The following is an 18,340-nucleotide window of genomic DNA, read 5'->3' as shown; positions in this document are numbered from 1 at the left end:
CCTTCTACATCCCCACTATCGATTTCAGTTGATAAACAAAAAACAAACAAACAAAGCAAATCCATTGCCATTGAGTCAATTCCAACATATAGTGACTCTATAGGACAGAGTAGAACTGCCCCATAGGGTTTCCAAGAAGCAGCTAGTGGATCTGAATTGCTGACTTCTTGGTTAGCAGCCTGAGCACTTAGCCACTGTGCTACCAGTGCTGCTTTATGACCTTCCTGAAGACTTGGACCTACATAGATCAGGAATGTCCTTGCTGGTGATAGCAAAATGATTGAAAGTACATGGGAAAGCTGAGCTGTAGAGTTTGCAGCCCTGACTAAAATGCCCCTTGGCTTTGACCTCAAGAGCAGCTGTTTTCTAATGCCTCGTGTGCCGTTGCACCTGTCAATTTATTTCTTGGAAGGTTAAAGTTCTTACTTTTCACATAGGAATAAAAATATCCTCCTCTTTTGCTTTTTGAAATGATTGAACAAGAAACTGATTTGAAAACACTTAAAAGATTGCTTGACATAGTATATGTGCTTGGTAATTCTAAACATTTGCCTACCTCTTCTCATTCTCCAATTTCTTCCCCTTTTTAACTTCATTCTTGTATATTATCTGACACTCCCACTAAATTCCTAGCAGCAGAAGCTTGACAGGATTGTATTCTAATCCAAGAACCTGAGATAGTTTCTGAAACATAATAAATTTCAAGTAAAAATTTGTTGAATAAAAATAATGGTGTGCATTTTCCATTGATGCAATGAGTAATAAACCTGAATTTGTTCAACAATGTGGGTGTTTGTAGTGGTCTTTGATTGAAGGGCATTGACAATCTGAAATCAATTTTTCACGCATTCTCTATTTGACATTTAGTAGAATTTCATTGTCTAACTCCTCATAGTCTCATAAACATAAGCTTCTGAAATTAATTGCAGAAAGAACTCTGATATTTTTCCAATAGAAATGGAGAATGAGGAGAAACAAGAGGCTTAATTGGGTAAATTTATTTCTAGGTTTTTTATTATGCTCAGTCAATGCTCAAATAAGCAAAAGAAGAAAAATATGAAGAGATTCTAGTTCCAACAAGGTTTTGAGATACTGTTGTTAGGTTGTTTTTAGGTGCCATTGAGTTTGTTCCGACTCATAGTGATCCTATGTACGACAGAATGAAACACTGTTGGATCCTGCACCATCCTTAAAATCGTTGTTATGCTTGAGCCCATCATTACAGCCACTGTGTCAATCCATCTCATTGAGGGTTTTTGTCTTTTTCTCTGACCCTCTACTTTACCAAGCATGATGTCCTTTTCCAGGGACTAGTACCTCCTAATAACATGTCCAAATCATGTGAGATGAAGTCTCACCATCCTTGCTTCTACTGAGCCTTCTGGTTGTATCTCTTGCAAGACAGAGTTGTTCCTTCTTCTGGTAGTCCATGGTATATTCAATATTCTCTGCCAACACCACAATTCAAAGACATCAATTCTCCTTCAGTCTTCCTTATACATTTTCTGGCTTTTCCATGCATATGAGGCAACCGGAAACAACAAGGCTTGAGTCAGGCACACCTTAGTCCTCAAAGTGACATCTTTGATTTTTAACACTTTAAAGAGGTCTTTTGCAGCAGACTTGCCCAATGCAATGCGTCTTTGATTTCTTGACTGCTGCTTCCACGGGTGTTGATTGTGGATCAAAGTAAAATGAAATCCTTGACAACTTCAATCTTTTCTCCATTTATCATGATGTTGCTTATTGGTCCAGTTGTGAGGACATTTATTTTCTTTATGTTGAGGTGTAATCCATACTGAAGGCTGTGGTCTTTGATCTTCATCAGTAAGTGCTTCAGGTCCTCTTCACTTTCAGCAAGCAAGACTGTGTCATCTGCATATCACAGATTGTTAATGAGTCTTCCTCTAATCCTGATGTAGCCTTCTTCTTCATATAGTCCGGCTTGTCAGATTATTTGCTCAGCATACACATAAAATAAGTATGATGAAAGGATACAACCCTGACACGCACCTTTCCTGATTTTAAGGCCCACAGTACCCCCTTCATCTGTTTGAATGACTGATTCTTGGTCTCTGTACAGGTTCCTCATCAGCATAATTAAGTGTTCTGGAATTCCCATTCTTCGCAATATTATCCGTAATTTGTTATGATCCACACAGTCAAATGCCTTTTCATAGTCAATATAACACAGGTAAACCTCTTTCTGGTATTCTCTGCTTTTACTAGGTTCCATCTGACTTCAGCTGTGATACCCCTTGTTCCACATCCTCTTCAGAATCTGGCTTGAATTTCTGGCAGTTCCCTGTTGATGTACTGCTGCAACCACTTTTGAATTTTACTTCTATGTGATATTAATGATATTGTTTGATAATTTCTGCATTCTGTTGGATCGCCTGTCTTTGGAATGGGCACAAATATGGATCTCTTCCAGCTGGTTGGTGAATAAGCTGTCTTCCAAATTTCATGGCATAGACGAGTGAGCTCATCCAGTGCTGCATCCGTTTGTTGAAACATCACTATTGATATTCAGTCAGTTCCTGGAGACTTGTTTTTTGCCAATGCCTCAGTGCAGCTTGGACCTCTTCCTTCAGTACTATTGGTTCTAGATCATATGTTGCCGCTTGAAATGCCTGAACACTGACCAATTCTTTTTGGCATAGTAACTCTGTGTATTCCTTCCATCTTCCTTTGATACTTCTTGCATATTTTAATATTTTCCCTGTAGAATCCTTCAGTATTGCATCTCCAGGCTTGATTTTTTTCCTTCAGTTCTTTCAGTTTGAGAAATGCCAAGCATGGTCTTCTGTTTTATTTTCTGTCTCCAGGTCTTTGCATATTTAATTATAATATTTTACTTTGTCTTTGTGAGCTGCCCTTTGAAATCTTCTGTTCAACTCTTAATCATTTCTTCGTTTTGCTTTAGCTACTCTACCTTCAAGAGTAAGTTTCAGAGTCTCTTCTCACATACATTTTGGTCTTTTCTTTCTTTCCTATCTTTTTAATGACATCTTGCTTTCTTCATGTGTAATGTCCTTGATGTCATTCCACAACTCATCTGGTCTTCAGTCATTAGTGTTCAATGCGCCAAATCTATTTTTGAGATGGTGATTAAATTCAGGTGAGATATACTCAAGGTCATATTTTGGTTCTCGAGGACTTGTTCTAATTTTCTGCAACTTCAGCTTGAACTTGCATATAAGCAATTAATGGTCTGTTCCTCAGTAGGCCCCTGGCCTTGTTCTGATGGATGATGTTGAGCTTTTCTATTGTCTCTTTCCACACATGTAGTCAATTTGATTCCTGTGTATTTCATTTTTCAAGATCCATGTGTATAGTCACCATTTATGTTATTGAAAAAAGTTATTTGTAATGAAGTCGTTGGTCTTGCAAAATTCTATCATGCGATCTCTGACATCATATTTTCCATATTTTCCAACTATGGATCCTTCTTTGTTGCCAACTTTCCCATTCCAATCACAATTAATTATCAATGAGACTTGATTGCATGTTTGATCTATTTCAGGCTGCCAAAGTTGGTAAAAATCTTCAGTTTTTTCATTTTGACATTAGTGATTGATGTGTAAATTTGAATAATAGCCTTATTAACTGGTCTTCCTTTTAGGCATATGGAGATTATCCTATCACTGACAGCTTTGTACTTCAGGATTGATCTGAAATGTTCTTTTTGATGATGAATGTGAAACAATTCTTCAATTTGTCATTCCCGATATAATAGACCATGTGATTGTCTGATTCAAAATGGCCAGTTTCAGTCCCCTTCAGCTCACTAATGCCTAGGATATTGATCTTTATGCATTCCATTTCATTTTTGACAACTTCCAATTTTCCTAGATTCATACTTCACACATCCATTGTTCTGGTTATTAGTGATTGTCTGCAGCTGTCTTTTCTCATTTTCTCGTTTTGAGTCACATCACATGAGCAAATGAAGGTCCCGAAAGTTGACACCATCCTGGTCACTAAAGTCAACTCTATTTTGAGGTGGCAGCTCTTTCCCAGTCGTATTTAGAGTGCCTCCCAGCCTGAGGGTCTCATCTTCCAGCACTATATCAGACAATGTTCCACTGCTATTCATAAGGTTTTTGCTGCCAGGTCCTTTTTCCTAGTCTTTCTTAGTCTGGAAGCTCTGCTGAAACCTGTCCACCATGGGTGACCCTGCTGATATTTGAAATACTGGTGGCAAGACTTCCAGTATCACACAAGCCACCACAGTAAGATAAATTGACAGACACGTTAGATGCTACATCTTATTAATCCTTGTTTTCTCTACATTGCCTAACACATTGTCTAGCAGATAACTAGTACTAAATTATAATTTAAAAAATGGATATAGAGAAACTATGGAATTATTATATATAATAATTTTGCATTGCTTCTTCTATATCAGAATCCCAGCCCCTGATCATCATTCAGTGTGGCTTTGAGAATGTCATTGTGCTTCTTTCCATTCATTATAATAGTACTACTTGCTTTTGTGACATACTTTAAAAGTATCAGTATAGTATGTAATACAAGTTATGTAGCTGTAACAAATTACTAACACAATATTTCCTTTCAAAAATTACATTCCCTATTTTAATCTGATTGCTTTTTCAGTGAACAGCTGAGGTCTAAGCATAAATTCTGGTTGTTGTTTAATGGGCAAGATAATTTCCACAGACAGCATGGAAAGAAAGTAAAGCAGATGCTAATTCAAGATAGATCATCAAATGGGAAAAATGTGATATATAAACTTAAATGTTCCTTGGATTTAATAGTCACTTTCTCATTCAGGAGTTGAAGTGCTAAAATATGCCTATGATAAATCCAACAAAGCAATGAATGGGAATGCTAGAAATAGCAACATTTAAAATATAAAACTTCGGATTAAAAAATATAGCAACTAAACTTCAGGGCAACACTCACTATGGGAATTGCACATTGGTACCTGTTTCAAGTGAATGAAACCAAGGTCAGCCATAGGAGAAAAGTCACGCCTAGTTGCTATTAAAAAACTAAAACCAAACCCGTTGCCATCCAGTTGATTCCAACTCAAAATGGCCTTATAGGACAGAGTAGAACTGCCCCATAGGGTTTCCAAGGAGTAGCTGGCAGATTTGAACTGCTGTCCTTTTGATTAGCAGTTGAGCTCTTAACCACTGTGCCACCACAGCTCCCGTTGCTACTAGTGGAGGGAAAATGAAATGGATTTGATAGCTACCATTACTTTCAAATTTCACAGAAGCCACAGTAATAGTGAAATGGTATTTAAAATGTGATCTGAAATCTTCAAAAGGCATATCTCATATGGTCTACTGTAATATGGGTTAGTGTGCATGATTTCTTTTAGTACTCATAATAGCCTGTTCCTGAACCAGTCTTTGTGTCGGGACATAGAATCACTGATTGGCCAGAGTTGACACGCCTACCCATGGAAATTGGTCGCAGATCAGTAGCCTATTTTTCGCTTTTATTTAAATATACTATCTTGTGCATAAACCACAAGAATTGGGAAAGGGGAGTATTTTTCTTTCCAAAAATAAAGTTTTATTTGAAGAAGGAGGTTAATGAAGACAGGGCAGGCAGATGAAAAATACAAAGTATCCACTATGTGTGATTGAGAATATAATATTACAGATTACAGATATCTTGATCATATGTATCCTGAATATATATAAATACAGATATAGGTACATACTCACACACTCCTCACTTATCGACATGGTTCGGGTTCCAAAGACCAGGCCATTATGCAAAATTCTGTGTTATGCAATAACGGAGGATGACCACATCAGTTACAAAATGGAGGATGACTACATCATTACATAACTGCCAAATCACATCATTACATAACTACCAAACCACTGAGAATCATAGCCCAGTCAAGATGACACGTAACTTAAACCATCACAGCCAGCATTACTCTTGCCTCACGTTTGTTACTGCCAGACATATGTCATTAATGTACAAAACAGTTGGATAGAGGATTTGTTACTATTGTAAATGCGAAATGTCAGGTAACGAGGCAGTCAATAAGTGAGGAGTAGGAACTATATATATGAATACACACACACACACACACACACACACACACGCACCTTTGTCTGCTAACCAGAAGGTCAGCAGTTCAAATACACCAGCAGCTCCTTGACCCTATGAGGCAGTTCTACTCTGTCCTATAGGGTCCTTATTAGTCAGAATCGACTTGACGGCAACAGGTTTATATGTGTATATATATGTGTGCATAAATAGATCATATATACATATATGCATATATACATACTTATATGCGTATGTGTGTGTGTGTGTATATATGTATACATATACATATATTTCTTGTTCACATGTAGTGGATATATGTTATATCCACCACCACCAGTTGCTGTTGAATTGACCCTGACTCATGGAGCAACCGCATGTTCTCCATAGGGTTTTCAATAGCTGATTTTTCAGAAGATAACTAGGCCTTTCTTCCAAGGCTCTTCTGGGTGGACTTGAACTTCCAACTTTTTAGTTATAGGCAAGTGTATTAACAATTTGCACCACCCAGGGTCTCTCTCTCTCTCTCTCTCTATATATATATATATATATACACATACAAATATACATGTATTTATATTTGTATAGATATAGTGTTGTTGTTAGTTGCCCTTGAGTCAACTTTAAGTCATGGACTCCATGTGTGGAGAGTAGAACTATATACACATATATGTATAAGTATGTTTGTGTAAAGGTATATGTGTGCATATATGTTTAACATTATCTCACTTATTTCTTACTCACGTAAAAGAAGAGTCAATCAACAGATATTTTGTGGATGATTATTGACTTAGTTTTACCTTAAGATTTCAGCTTTGATTTTAGTAGAACGTACCATGGCAAATGTGGGCAATCTGATTCAATAGCATATACATAGGCAAATGTGGCAACTGATTTGATGAGACATGTGACTTTGCCAATGTGATTGTGACTTCTTAGGTTTTTGAGTTGACTCTTTTGAGTAAATGCATTAATCAAGAAGTGCATTAATGATTCTATTCTACTTTTTATGGAGGAGCGACACAAAAGGCTGAGGCAAGTGTATGAATGTCCCTGGCAATGGAGAAATAAAATAGAATGTATCAATATTCTATTCAGTGCTGGTCCAAATTGTGGGTTTTTCCTTGAAAAACTGCATTTAAACCAAATCAAGATAGTACATTCAAATAAAAATGAAAAATAGGCCATTGAAAAAGGGAAACTCATAAAAATTATGTATGTATATTTTCCATTGCAAATATTTAGATTAGAAATGTTCAATAGCTTACAGAGTGTGTTGACTGTGTAGCTTGGTTATTTATAGTAGGTTATAGCTCCAATACTTGACATTTGCAGTGTTTGGGAAACATTAATCTAATTAAGAATTGTCAAGAGATTAGTTTTAGTCTCTAAATGTTTAGTTGGATAGTGTACCATAAATCAAGTGTACAGAATACACAATTTATTGCTAGAGAAAATATGGAAAAAGAATAATAGAAAGGACTGGGCAGGAAATCAGAAGACCTGAGGTCACATCTTTCTCTGTCAACAAATATTGACCTTGAGCTAGTTACTGGCTCTCAGTGTTCTCATCTATTAAAAATAAAAAAATAATCTGGGTTCAAGCTCCGGACCAGATATCTACTAGCTTTATGACTTTAAGGAACTTATGTAATATTCCTGAGTCTCAGTTTTTTCATCTGTAAAATCAAGACAAGTAATCCTAGTGTATATAGCTGTGGTAAAGATTATACAAGACCCTACATGTGAAAAGCATTATACAAACAATAAAATATTATATCGAAACCTGTTAGGTATTGCCTTTTCTGAGAAATCTTCTTTGAATTCAAGGCTATTTGAAGGTTCCATGTACTCTCATACCATCATGCCATGTTACCCCTGTACTCCCACACCACCATTATTGGGCAGATAACAAATAAACATTTGGAATCTGTTAGAATAGATCTTGAAAGATGATAAGATGGAGTATTACGTGCCTGGGTAGTAAAAGCTCCATGTGCCATATAAAATGACATAATTAAAGTAACTCAAGTTCTATTTGTTCATCTTTACAATCACTTCCTTACAATAACTTTATTTTTTATTTTGAATATACATATACACACGTATGCATCACTTAACTTCCATGATACATTCTGTGAAATAGGATGTTATGTGATTTGGACATTGTACAAACACCATATTGTATACAATGTAGAGTTCACCTCTAGGTGTGGCTGATAGAAGCAATCTTTGGTCCCATCTGAGAGCACATCTCTTGCACATTGAGTGTGTGTTACAGACCATTCTCCTCATGAGTGGGCTGGACCCCAAAGGCAAGGTCGAGATCTTGATATTTGGGTTATCTTGTTACCAGAAGGACATAGCCAAGATGATCATGAACTTGGCTTACTATCACCACCAGCGCTGGATGCAAAGTTCAGAGAAGCGCCCTGCCCCAGAGGCTGGCACCCAGAAGGTTCCAGGGGCAGCCAGGGAGACAGCACCCAGGAGACTCCAGACTGAGTTACCAAGCTTTGAAGGTATTTCATGTCCTGGGGCAAAAGCCATGGAGAGGTTAAAGTGGAAGCCCTGTCTTTAAGATGTTCTTACAGGTCCTGCGTCTACTCCCTGGGTTAAGAATAACTGGGTGAGTTTTTCTTTCTTTTCCTGCATTAAATATTTGCAAACACTAATTTGTTTATTTATTAAAGCAAAAAGAAAGTTTTATTCAGCATATATTCAAAAAGGCAAAAGTGGGAAAACGGACAAGCATGCTGCTAGAGCCATGTCTGCCCGAGTCGAAAGAATATTACAGAACAGGCAAGAACGGGATAAACGACAAGCATGTTGCCACAGCCATGTCTGCCTGAGTCCAGAGAATATTACAGAGCCATCGGTATATGTTAACATTACAAATGGGCAAAACTATTGAAAGCTTTACCTTTTCACAGATTGGCTAGCAATTGTGATCTTACATCTTGAATCGTCTTTCTTAACAATCATTGTTACAGGTTTCGGTAACAACAGTCAGGAGGGTCTTCATTGGTCCAACAAATTTCTATTCACTAAATACTAATAGAAAAAGAGTAGAAAGTCTTTTTGTTTCTGTTTGATTGGCTTTATGTGAAAGATTTCCCTAAAATATATTTTCCAAGATTATTTTAGCTATTGTCTTTATACCTCAGGGCCCAGCTGATGTGTCCTTGTGAGTCCTTGTGAGCCCAGCTCCAGCTGGGTCACATTCTCTATGCTCAAGGAAAGGGAATAATAACTCCAATATTATTTCCTAAATCATTCCCTCCTTTTGATCGGAGATTGGAGATAACACATCGATGATCAATACCCGGACTTAGTTGAACTCCTAGATGGCGGCCATGGCAGGCTCTTTAAACTCACGGCGCTGGTTTTCCACCGGATACCACCTGGTTCTTCACCAGGTTATTAAGTAAGAACAACGTTCTCATCAATCACATTGCTGGAATGAGCAAACTCAGTGTACTTCAACATTTTAGCCCAAGGCCTTCCTTTGCCTTTTAGGTGTATAAGACAATAGAGGATAAACTTTATTATGCCTAGTACTATCAGGATGTAGACTAAGAATATTACTATTCCTTGCAACAGTGATTTAGCCCGTGTACTTATTCTTGAATGTAACCAACCAAACAAATCTGGTGTTTGTAAGGGTATTACTATGTGAAATCAAGTAGCTTGCTGTCTATTTTTATGTATATCTTGTCTACAGCATGGACTACCACTTTCTTGGCCTAATAAAAAAATTCTAAGGTTATTTTGTCATCTCATGTCACCTTGGCTTATGAGATCAGCACTCACTGTTGTGCTTCCATCCCCTTAGCAGCTTTGTCTGTCATTTGTCCCACAGCGATTGACAAATTTCTTAAATAGTTCTCCAATTCAACTATACCATAACTAGGAATTAAAACTACCAACCATGTCCTGAGTGTCAGACCAATGAGTTTTCTTCTGAATTTCATTTTACAAAGTGTAACAAATTAACATTATCTTTCCAATATTTACTAGCATCATTACCATGAATATTTAAAGATAATCCTAAAGTTTCTAAAGTGCATTGCCCATGCATTTGTCAGGAATCTAAACAAGAGATTGTCCACATAATTCAGTATCAGTTGGAAAAGGATCATCTAAACTAGTATAGTTGGATCTATCACACAGAAACATATATCCTTAAGGAGCACACCAAGTTTGTCCAGAGAAAACAGAAAGTACAGAAAAATATGTATGTGGCAAACAAGTTTTCGTTAGAGAACTAATGATTAGCAAGATAATACAGGATGGACCTCTCCTGTAGGAGGGTCTTCAGTTAGTCTTTTTAAAACATACTAAGTGTTCTTCCCAAGGGCAAGCTGTCCCTCCTTGGCTTACCTATTAACAGTAATGGGTCACTTTCTCAGAAGCAGAAATGAAACCTAAGACAAAACGGAGTCTGAGCCATGAGGTCAATCTCCTCTGAGAATCTGGTTTCTTTAACATACATAATTTTCTACATCGTAAGAGAGTGACAGTTTGATTACAAACATTAGACAGGTATTTTATACAATAATTGCAAACACTAATTTAAAGAGTTCTAATAAAGAATAGAATTTAAAAAAGGAAAAAAATATAGTGCGTATGCATTCAGACGTGGCCTTAGCGGACGTTATGAAGCGCAGGACTGTATATGCAAAAATATGTATGTGTTCCAGTGCAACATGAAAGAGAATAGCAAGAGAAGAGGCATGTATTGTAAAAAGTAGGGGGCATTGCTATGGAGCTTTAAAATAATAAGGAGACTTGCAATTTATATAGATTACTTGGGGAACATGTTTGAGGGAGAACTCACCTGAGAGCAAGAAGCTTAGTTTAGAGGCAAGAGATAATGAATGCTTAAACTAGGCTGTGATAAGGATGGAAATGGCTAAGGGAGGTTGGGTTAGACAAATATATAGGAGGTAAAGTCTGCAGGTCTTGATGATATGAGACAATAGGGAGAAATAGGAATAATAGATGACTCTCAGCTTTATAAAGTAGGTGACTTAAGAGATGAGAGTTTCAGGAAATACAGAAGGAACATGAAACAGAGGGAGGTAATTGAGTTCAGCATGATCAACTCTGCCTTTGAGATACTCAAAGGAATCCTAGGAAAGTGACACATATTTGGGGTTATCTTACATTGGTAGAGGTCAAAACCGTGAAAATTATAAGCTCACGTTGGTTTACAAAAATAAAAACGGTGAAGTGTGTTAAGGACTAAACTCCAGGGAACACTGAGGCCTAAAAAACAAGTGAAGGAAGGAAGTCCAGAAAGAAAACCAAAGCTGAACTGTGAGAGAGATTTCAGTGCAATTGATTGTTTATCCTTATCTGGCATTGCTCTCATTGGGACTCAGGTACTATGAATATTTTATGCTAAATGTGTCTGCTGGGGGTAGTGCTAGATCTTTAAAATTCGTATATCAACCCTCTGAAGCCATAAAATTAATTTCTGGATTTGAGTTTCCCTCTAACAGTGGAGAGAGACTGTCCTGGACACTGAAGATTTATGATCCTGCAATTCCCTGAAAATAGATTTCTGAAGTGATGTTGATCCATAACAGAATTCAAGGTATAATTCTTAAATCATGCAAGCATTTCCACAACCTCAACCAGGTTTATTTTCCAAGATATATTTCCCTGATGCTCTTCTATCTCTTCGAAGATAGATAACTTTCATCTACTTAGAGAAAATGAACAACATGTCTACTAAACTTGGATTTATTTATGGATATACATTATGGAGATAGACAAGACCGACTTTGTGTGAATACGTCTAAGAAAGTTAATTCTTATACTTATTTTCCTAAATTGATAAGGATAATCAGGATGGTTGTTTTATGTTGGTATGTCTATGAGAAAGCAATAAAAGTTGAGTTGAGGCAAAAGTTTTCCCTTCCTTAGTTTCAAAAGAAGAGGTTTTGAAGTGATGCAGACTGACTTTGAATACCACCTCTATTTTATTAGTAACTGAGTGACTACGAGCAAGTTATTTAACCTTTCCATGACCACCTCCTTCTCTGGAAAGGAGACTAATAGAAATGTCTGGTATACTGGGCTTGTGTGATGAACACATGAGATGATGAACGTAAACTTGTTAGGCAATCATAAAGGTATCTACAAATGAGAGTATAATTCCCTGCTATACATATCTTCTTATTAGAATATAGTCATTTGTCATTGTAGAGACTGCATCTCAAATGATTAATTTTCAAACTGAGTTGAAGAGCTATTGTTAGAAAACTCTAGCAAGGGAAGAATGAAATGTTATTTTGTAACCTTATAGTCCAGTACTGTTTTAGCAAAGTATGTTGTCATTTCCTCTTACCAAATGACTTGCAGTTTGCAAATGAGGTGACTATTTACTATCAACCTTCTTGCTTACATTTGTGTGACTTTTACTATTAACCAAGGAAGTGCTATCCTGTTGGCATATGTTCCTCCTGCTTAGCCAATTTGCTAATGTGGAGTTTTTGACTATATTATTTCTGTTCTGGTGAGGGCTCAGAAGGAAGTGAGGAGAGCTACAGAGAAAAGCTCAATAGTCCTTAGAGAATGCATGTGGTGCCAGCAACAGAATGTTGCTAGAAATGTAGATGTAACCAACGACCACAACAGAAAACCCATCAGTTTAGATTTAAGGGAAAAGAGAAGCAATGAATGGAAACAACAGTGTCTGCTTCTTGGAAGCCTATAGGCAGAAAACAAGCCAAAGGATCTACATCTGTTGTCCTCCAAGAAAAGAAAAGGACCATCCCTAGAGCAGCTCAGAGATCAGCAGAACTGTTGGAAGAGAGGTTGAAGCCAAAGGAGGGTCAAAATCTCCAAAATCCAGAAGCCTCCGGCCTCAGTATGCCGCAGAATCCTTTATATAGACCACGTTTATAGGGTAAAAATCTTGCAGTGGCATTATGCGATTAGAGTCAGTTTCTGGAATTGAGGTACATTTCTGGACGTTGATCACTCTTGTAATCCTCCCATTCATATTAGGCAGATCATTATGCGTTTCCAATCAGAACAATATTTTTCAATGCCATCTCTAAAGCTCCATTCTTTCAGACACTGTTCACTCAGATCAGGGACACCCGCCTGTTACTCTTTAGGTATCTGATAGTCTTTCCCAGTGATTTTGGTGTCACCTCCTGCCAAGTAGGCGGCTCAATTTCTCCTCGTCCCCGCCCCACCCCTGGCCATCATAGGGAGAATCGGGAATAAATGACCATCCCGAGCAGGTACGCAGCCCGGTGACCAGAGAACGCGGGGCAGCCGCCTGGCATCCCCGCCCTCTCCAGCCGCTGCCTCCAGCGCCAATGACAACATGTCCTCTCCAGGCTCGAGAGCTGCCTCGAGGGTGATATCACTCCCAGAGCTCACTCCCTGCCTTCGCAAGAAGTCTGTAGGTGTGTAGGTCTCAGTCTATCCGTTGCTGGAGAGAGGGCTCATCGCTAGGCAGGGACAGAGCTGGGCTCCAAGTACCAACAGTACCAGGAGGAGGCGAGAGAGAGGAGGCAGCAATGGAAGAAGGCCCCCCGCAGGCTGCAGCATGAAATTCAGCCCAGTGCACTACTTGGTGCCTCTACTGCTGGCGCTGGTCCTCAGCGCCAGGTGAGTCCAGGAGTGTGAGTGACTTGAGCAAGGGGCGCCGCGGTGTGAGGTTGGTCCTACTGCAGGTCACCAGTGGAGGCCAAGGACAGGCACTTCACCTGCTGATCTTCTGCCTAAGTTAAAAGGTTCCTCTGTGATTCAGAATTTGAAGTACTTCAGGGAGAGGAGAGTCCTTTTCTATTTATCCCAGCACCTTGGAGGAGGTGTCCTCACAGGTCCCAGTGCAGGGAACAATGAATTTTCCTTCCACCGACTCGTTTCCCTCGGGCTATAAGTATAACCTGACTCTACAAATGCCAATAAATTTCCATCAGTCGGAAAAGACTGCCTTAAACTAGTCTAAGCCAGATTTGGCCCTCCCTGTCATGCACAGAAGGGCCAGCTGTGACCTTAACTGACCTCAACAGAGGACCACCGAATGAATCAGAAGGAAAATGATCACCCAAATCCTATTCTGAAGCAAGAGGTCTGATAAGAACCTCATCACCTCTGGTTTCCTGGCCACTTTCTAGAATTTTCCCTCCCCAGTTTGCGTGCATGGCCGCCATCTTGCTGCCCAAATCACATATAAGCCTTACTTCCCCATAGCTGTGGCAGTTGGCTCTGAGGAACTTCCTCCCACCTCCTTGCTCTGCATGTGGCAATAGTTCCTTTCTCTTCCTCAAAGACCAGTGTCCAGATCATTGGCAAGTCTGAGCACGCCTGCTGGTAAAGGTCCCACCTTCCAGGGTTCGGCAACATAAGTAGCAAACAGACAAAATCCAGGCAACACAGCGGCCAATATAATGAAAGTGAGTCCAGGTATAAATTATCACCAAGTCGTGTTTGTACACTGGAGTGGTCTCATTAGCCACAATGTGCCTTTCCCCAAGTATCTGATGTTAGGGTGCAGAAAAACCAAGAAAGCCAATTGGCCATAAAAAATGGGAGGGCACTTAACAGAAGTTTGGGAGCCCCCAACATGACCTGTTCTAACGTTTTGGGCAGGCTAGTTAGTGAGGGAATGCAGGCATTTCATTTAGGTGACTTCAGGATTGAGCTAGTTTAAGAGCACACAAAGCAATTAAGTTTGAAGACACTCTCTAGATGTTGGTGCAGAGATCTCTGTGCACTTCACTTCTCATTAGCCACAGATGAAACTTTTGGGGGACCCGGATCATTTCTACGAGCATATAAAAATGATGTATAAAATCTATACAATAAAATGCATAATTTCAAGTACACAGTTCAATGAGTTTTGACAAATGTTTACTTTGTTTTTTGGTTAAACCATGCGTGGATGTTGGATTTTTTTTAAAGAGTCATCAAATCTGCATGAGAGTATAATTTGGCAGCCAAGCTCCTGTGGTCCTGCAGAAGAAATACCACACCAAGCAGTGCAAGTGATCCACTCGTGAGACTGCCCTCCTGGAACTGGGCCAGACATGAGACTCTAGGATACTGTGTAGCAGGAGTGCCAGAACTCCATGAGACCCCAGGTTGACCCCCTTGTGGATAAAGTGTCGTAGTGCACTGCAAAGTGGAAAAATGAGGACTGGGTCCCATGTGGGTCCTAGTCTGTGCTAGAGGTGCTCTGCCCAGTGGGGAATAATGTTCCTGTATGGGTCCCAGCCACTGGAGGATGGCTTAGAAAATTTTAAGGAAGTCACTCCAAAGCACTGGCTTCCCTTCAGCCTTGGGGCCTGAGCAAGTTTCCCTGGGTCTAATGGCAGTACTTCTTGGAGTAAATCAGTTTTGAGAGCAATATTTTGTGGCGCAGTAGTTAAAGAGCTTGGCTGCTAACCAAAAGGTTGGCAGTTCAGATCCACCAGCTGCTCCTTGAAAACCTGATGGGACAGTTTTACTCTGTCCTATAGGGTCACTAGAATCGGAATCGACTCCACCAGTGGTGAGTTTGGTTTTTTGTTTGTTTGTTGAGGGCAGTACTTACAGTGAATCAGTTTTGAGCACAATATTTTGGATAACAACCAGTCTCAATTAGCTCTCATTTCTATACTATGAACTCTTCACAAGTGTGTCATGAATTTCTGACTTACATGCAACATTATTTGGCCATATACTATTACAGAAATGTGCAATTAAAAATAAAAGGAGCTGAGTAGGTCAGAGAATAGGGTATAACTTGCTGCTAAATGAAATAAAGAGCTATGGCTATGTCCTAATCTGCACTGCAGAAAGAGTAGATGTTTACTTAAATATGTGAGGACTTTTTTTTTTTTTAATGAGTATATAAAGATGAGGAATGTAGAGTAAACAATTCTAGTCAAACAGAAGCTGAAAGTCAACCAAGTGAATACTGTGTGCATAGTGAATGCTTTCATTGATACTGTGAGACATCATTATACCATTAGACAGTGATTGCATTGCAATTATTTCTGACTTGTTTGGGGTTGCTTTTGCAATGTTTTAATGTCTTCAAATATGCTCTTAAGAATATGGTATTGGAGAACATGTTGTGAATGCAAGATTGTTGAAGCTACACTTGTACTGTTTTATATTATCTAATGGTATTTGGATGCTGGTGGCGCAGTGGTTAAGAGCTTGACTGCTAACCAAAAGGCCAGCAGTTTGAATTCACCAGCCGCTCCTTGAAAACCCTATGGGACAGTTCTCCTCTGCCCTATAGGCTCACCATCAGTCGAAATTGACTCGACAGCAACGGGTTTGATTTTGATTTAATGATATTACTATAGCTTTGTGTTAGATATTTTGTCTTACTTTTCAGATATTCTTCAGAATTAGGAGTGGAGGTTGTACAAATCCAGCAGTGCTCCATGAAACCAATTACCACGGCATTTTTGCAAAGAATGCTCCTCTATGAATGTTAGAGAAAACCTACTTCTGCAAATTGCTTCAGCAGTACTGCTTGAGTAACCTATCTCCAGTAAAGCAAACATCGCAAAACCAAATATTAGGAGGGACAGGCTCAAGTTATTTAGGGCAGAATATGAAGGCAGTGTATAAAAGGACCCTGAGATAGGTGTCCCGGAAAAGTGGAGTAAACATACTGTTATTGGTAATATCTTTTAGCAGCTATCAAGAATTCTGTGGTGATAGGTGTAGCTTTGAGTACATAAAAGTAAAGCTTGCTGGAAGGCCCCTTTTTGCCAGTTCCCAGGCTTATGGACAAAGACCAGAGTCTAGAAGCCTGTTACTAATTCCTTGAAATTTTTCAAGGGCATGTGTCGCAGTAGTTATTTAATCATATGGATCTTTTTTTCTGGAGCAGATTCTGGAATTATTTACTGAGTTCATTGTGTGTGACTTATGACATCATTCTCCCTGTCCCTTACACCTCCCTAGGCAACCACTGATCTGCTTTCTGGAAAAATAGATTCATTTACTTTTTATAAAATCTTAAATAATAATATCATAGAGTATTGTATTCTTTTCTATCTGGTCTCTTTCACTCAGCAAAATTATTTTGATATTTAACCATGTTATTGTGTGGACCAATAATTCATTATTTTTTATTACTCAGTGGCATTCCCTTAGGGATATACCACAGTTTATATATCTATTCATCTGTTTATGGACATTTGGGTTGTAAATCTTTGTATGTTGGACATATTTTTATGAGCTATGTTGCCTTCTATAAATCTTTTGCCAAACAAACAGTAATTGGTAAAGTGTCAGTAAAAATTTTTGCCTATTTTCTTTTAACTTGATTGTCTTCTTATTGAGTTTTGATAATATATATTCTGTATACAACTCCTATGCCAGATATATAATATTTAAATATTTTCTCTTTCCATGTGACTCTATTTTATCTTCTTAGGAGTATTTATTAATATTTATAATTTGCTTATGTATTAATCTGTTTAATATACTGTTTGTGTTTATTCCCTAATTTGGATATAGGGCTATCTGCCTTCCTCACCACTTAACGCACAGGAACAATAATACTACTGTGCATTTAATAACCATTGCCTTGGAGACGATTCTGACTCATAGCGACCCTATATGACAAAGTAGAACTGCCCCACAGGGTTTCCGAGCATGTAAATCTTTGTGGAAGCAGATTGCCACATCTTTCTCCCGAAGAGTGCCTGGTGGGGTCTAAGCGTTGACCTTTCAGTAAGTAACCAATTAAAATGTATATAGCTCACTCCATACTGAGGTCTGCAGGACTTTGGTTCTGCTGTTTATTGACTGCTTACTGGGTTTCTTGGTGACTTTTGTTAGATGTTAATCTGATAATAAGAAATACCATAAATATTATGTATGCTTATGTGTATCTTCTTATTCAACTTTCAAAGACTGATAGTTATTGAGGTGTTTTGTATATATATTTAATCTTAGGGGGCCTCTAGAGATTACCTAGTCTAATGCACTCATTTTGTTGTTGTTGTTCTTGTTAGGTGCTGTCAACTGGTTTCAACTCATAGCAATCCTATGTACAACATAATTAAATGCTGCCCAGTCCTTCGCCATCCTCATAATTGTTGCTATGTTTGAGCCTATTATTGCAGCCACTGTTTTAAACCATCTTGTTGGGGGTCTTTCTCTTTTTTGATGACCCTCTAATTTACTAAGTATACTTTTCCTTCTCCAGGGACAGGTCCCTTCTGATAACATGTCCAAAGTAAGTGAGACAAAGTCTCACCATCCTCCCTTCTAAGGAGCATTCAATGCACCCATTTAACTTAGGTAAATGATTGGA

This window comes from Trichechus manatus, unplaced genomic scaffold (genome assembly GCF_000243295.1).
Source record: "Trichechus manatus latirostris isolate Lorelei unplaced genomic scaffold, TriManLat1.0 scaffold00006, whole genome shotgun sequence".
Taxonomy (NCBI): domain Eukaryota; kingdom Metazoa; phylum Chordata; class Mammalia; order Sirenia; family Trichechidae; genus Trichechus; species Trichechus manatus.
This window is presented reverse-complemented; position numbering follows the sequence as displayed.